Raw genomic sequence first — 4,854 nt, forward strand, 5'->3', positions numbered from 1 at the left:
TAGCTTATAGGATTTCTATTCTTAATGTTTGTCTTATGTTTGGAATTTATCACAGAGATGTAGAAAGTTCGCATATAGGTTGAGAGATTTATATATCATAATATGAATATAAATTGTATTGATGAAATAATAAAGTGGATAGATGATGAAATTAACTACACTAGCGATACTTCCATTGAATTTAGTTAATTCTTCCTTTTGTTCTTGATATTCATGAATCCAAGTTTTATTAGCCAAATAGAATTAGGAAATTAATTACTGGTAGTTAACAAACAATCTCTGTGGGATGATACCTTACTTAACTATATTATTACTTGTCTACGATTGTGTATACTTACACATTGAAATTATTGCAACAAATTTTTGGCACTGTTGCCAGGGATTATTTTATTGATATCAAAATAATTAATTTTTATTCTAATCTCTTTGTTTTTTTTTATAATTCTAACTTGGGTTGTGTCTGAATTATCTTATCTCAGATAGTATTAGTTTATGCAACGTGGAAAGACATCTAAGATCATACTAGTGAATCCTGAGATTGAGAGAACCTGTAGACAGAATTGTAAGATTAAGAGATTGGAGGCAAGGATGGGCGAAAACCAAGGGAATGCACTAAATAATGCCTCTAATAATTTTGGAGGGGCATCAGTTATAGAAGCCCAGGATCAAGCCCATGATCAAAGGGCTCAAACTTCAAGGGATTATGTACTCCCCACTGTTACATGAGTGCATTCATGCATCATACACCCTAAAATTGTCACTAATGATTTCGAGATCAAGCCAACAATACTAGAAATGGTCCATTCCACCGTTTAGTTTGGTGGCTTGCCTAATGAGGACCCAAACATGCACATCGCCAATTTTCTGGAGTTGTGTACGACTTTTAAAATGAATAGGGTGAGCGATGATGCCATAAGGTTGAGATTATTCCCATTTCATTGAGGGAAAGAGCCAAGAGTTGGTTAAACTCTCTGTAGGCCAAGTCTATTAACACTTGGGATGGTCTAGCACAAAATTTTCTTGCCAAGTTCTTTCCTCCATCAAAGGATGCAATGTTAAGATGAGAGATCAATAACTTCTTCCAGACTGATGGGGAATCATTATATGATACACGTGAGAGGTTTAAAGAATTGTTGAGAAAGTGTCCTCCTTACAACATTGAGAAGTGGATGTTGGTCCACAATTTTTATAATGGGTTGTGCACTACTACCCGCACCGTCATTGATGCCACAGGAGGAGGGGCATTCATGGGTAAAAGTGCTAATGATGCCTATGTGTTGTTGGAAGAAATGGCCGTGAATAACTGCCAATGGGTTGATGAGCGAGCCACTAGTAACAGAAAAGTAGCTGGGGTTCATGAACTAGATGCTATCATTGTGTTAACTGCTCAAGTTGCCACATTAACCAAGTAGTTGAAGAAAAGCAATATCTCAACTCAAGCCATGCAGATGTAGATAGCTTATAAAATGTGTGGGGTTCTCATCCTGTTGATCGTTGTATGGCAACAGAGGTGAATATCTCTATCCCTATTGAGTAAGTGAATATGATGGGAAATTTTAATAGGCAAGCCAATGACCCTTTTTCCAACACTTACAACCCAGGGTGGAGGAATCACCCCAATTTTTTATGGAGAAATAATCAGGGCCCTCAACAACAATTTCCACAACCCATGTCTCAAGCAACATCACAGCCACCGGTACCTCTAGTTTCTCAGGAGAAGTCAAACGAATTACAAGCTGCATTGTTGACCTTGACCAACAGTCAAACTCAGTTCATGACAAAAACTCGACCATCCATAAAAAATCTTGAGACTCAAGTTGGTCAATTGGAAAGTATGTTCAATAACTGGCCACAAGGGACTTTTTCTAGTAATAATGTAGTGAATCCAAAGGAGCAATGCAATGCTATATCCTTGAGGAGTGGTAAGGAATTAGAAGAGCTAGTTAAGAAGTATATTCTGATACCGAAAGTGGTTGTTGAGAAGAGGGATAAGATAGAATAAGAGGTTAATGAGAACCTTGAGAAGAACAGTCTCCTGTGAGTTTTGAGCACTGCATCAAGATCCCATATCCTCAGTGGCTTCAAAAGAAGACACTTGACAAATCGTTTTCTAAGTTTTTAGATGTTTTTCGAAAGCTTCACATCAACATTCCCTTTGCTGAGGCACTTGAACTAATACTAAGTTATGTGAAGTTTATGAAGGAAATCTTGTCAAAGAAAAGGAAATTGGAGGACTATGAGACAGTTGTAGAGTCCAAGAACTTTACTTAGCTAGTTAGATAGTAGTAGTAGTAGTAGTAATAGCTAGTAATAGTTGTAGTATGTTTATTACTGTGGATTTTGGTTCAAGCCGGGACTTAGTTGGACACTCGTAGCAACACTTGTAGATTTTATAAGTTTAACCTATAGTTTAAGAATATTAATTATAACATAAGGTTTGATTAATATAGATGATTATGAAGATGATATTTATTATACTATAAGGTTTAGATAGACCCAATAAGATAATGACACTTTTCATGTGCATGATTATTAAGAATTAAAGTATTTTTGAGGAATAGTTTATTAAGAGTAATATTTGAAAATCCCAGAGTCTGCCAGCAGCTTTGAAATCATTATAGGACTCAATCAAAGCTGTTTACTCAATTCAAATTAGGCTGAAAAGGTGCAATTACGTGTATAATATTTCAGCGTATGCCGATATATCGCAGCTCTAGGGGGCGATATATCGCCACTCGGGGAATACAAAATCACGTGAACTTCGCACGAACACTTCGACGAGCCTCGGGAATATCAGCCTAGGCGATATATTGCCTAGCATGGGCGATAGATCGGCTCTATGGCATGATTTTTGAATAATTTTGAAACCGAGCTCACTTTATTCCATAACCTCTTGATAAGTCCAGAATCTTTTTGACCGAGTCTTAAGCCTCTGCTGAACGAATATTCAAATATTTTTCAAATAAAAAGTCATTATTTTTATTCAAGCTAAATGAAGATTTTTTCATTCTTGAACTCTATAAATAGGACCTAGTACCCAGCCATTTCTTTCATTCTTCAAGCTGAGTTCAGAGCCTTCAAGCAGCTAGGTTTACTTTAGAGTGTTAAACACTTGGGTTGGGGTTATAAGATTTATCATTCTAAGCTTATTAAACACTTGGGAAGTAAGGATAATAGTGTGTATTCTGATATCGAGGTGTAGTTAGGTTATAGTGCTTTCAAGGTATTCCTATTTCTAGTTTCTTTCCGTAATGTTTCATTATTTTTTATAGTTTTTCTCTACTCAATTCCTAACTCGCTATTTTCATTTGTGGTTAGGCATCTAAGTTCTTTGAACTTGAGGTTCTTGTTGGTAAGTACCTTCTCGGTGGTTTAGTTCATTCCTTTTCATCTCTTTCTTTTAGAATACTCACCTTTCTATTAATGTTTTTTAGGAGTGTTCCAAAATCTCATCCTTGTTCTCACATCCTGGTATTTGGTAAGGAAAATAGCATAGTATTATATGCTTATATGATTATGCTATAGTATGTTTTTATATGTTATGATTATGCTATAGTATGTTTTTATATGTTATGATATATGTTTTGGATCTTATAGTTGCTTAAATAACAAACCCCAACACTTTTATGTTTTGGGGCTTATAGTTGCTTAGCTAGCAAACCTCATTGTATTTTGAGGCTTATAGTTGCTTAATTAGCAAACCCCAATAGTTACCATGTACATGGGTTATAATTATGATATATGTTTATAGAATATGTTATATGTTTATAACTTATGTTTATGTATATATTTCATGCTTGTAGTAGATTTTCCTTGCTGGGCACTAGGCACATTCCTTTGTTTTATATGTGCAGGAAAATAGTTATGGCGGCGGGAAGATTCTTGGCGGCTTAGGAATGTGTATTGAGGGAGGATGGATTCGGTGGACTGCGTGAATGATTTGAGGATGAAGTTGCTTTTAGTCATTTTATTATGTTTCTATGTATTTTCCGCACTTTGTTTTGTAACGAATTTTAAGATGTAAGTTATGCTTTATTTTATTTTCAAACAATGGGATCCCATATCCTACCACGAATTTTATGTATTTTAACCTTGGTTTTACAGTTTTAATAAAGTTATGACTATTTCATACGTATGTTTTCTTAAGATTAGTAACCATGTATAGCAGTTATTAATGGTCCAAAGTATAGAATTAGTAGGGTCATTACAACAGTGTAACTTACTGAGGTGTGCAACACAATACTCGAAAAGAAACTACCTCCCAAGCTTAAAGATCCGGGTAGTTGTACTATAGGGAATTTGGTTTTTGAGAGAGCAATTTGTGATTTAGGGACAAGTGTTAATCTAATGTCTCTATCCATCTATTGAAAACTGAAATTGGGGGAAGTGAGACCAAATACTGTGACACTTAAAATGGTGGATTGCTCAGTCAAACTTCCTCGTTGAGTGGTTGAGGATGTACTAGTAAAGGTGGATAAATTCATCTTCCCTGTAGATTTCATTATTTTGGATGTGGAGGAAGACACTAATGTCCCAATTATTATTGGAAGAGCATTTTTAGCTACTATTAGGGCATTAATCGATGTACAAAAGGGGGAGATAAAGATGTGAGTTCAAGAAGAAGAGGTAACATTTAATGTTTTTGCAGCAACTGAAATTCCAACTTGTTGTAGAGTTGATGTGGTGAAAAGAGGAGGTACCGAGATGGAAGTCCCTAAGAAAAGGTCTACGACTCAATGTGGTATTCGAACAGTTCATCATCATTTGAAAAGGTTCTTTAGTGGGAAAGCTCGAATGTTACATGAGTAGTGGAAAGCTCTAACAATTTACAATATCAAGAGACGAGCGTCCACT

At 35.6% G+C, this 4,854-nt stretch overlaps 1 non-coding gene across 1 annotated transcript; it reads right to left on the bottom strand.

The window, feature by feature from the left end:
• Window positions 1-1,052: 1,052 nt before the first annotated feature.
• Window positions 1,053-1,159, bottom strand: LOC133792836 (small nucleolar RNA R71). Its single transcript, XR_009874308.1, has one exon. It is a non-coding gene; the product is annotated as a small nucleolar RNA R71 (small nucleolar RNA).
• Between the last annotated feature and the right edge of the window lie 3,695 nt (window positions 1,160-4,854).

Source organism: Humulus lupulus, chromosome 7 (genome assembly GCF_963169125.1).
Source record: "Humulus lupulus chromosome 7, drHumLupu1.1, whole genome shotgun sequence".
Taxonomy (NCBI): domain Eukaryota; kingdom Viridiplantae; phylum Streptophyta; class Magnoliopsida; order Rosales; family Cannabaceae; genus Humulus; species Humulus lupulus.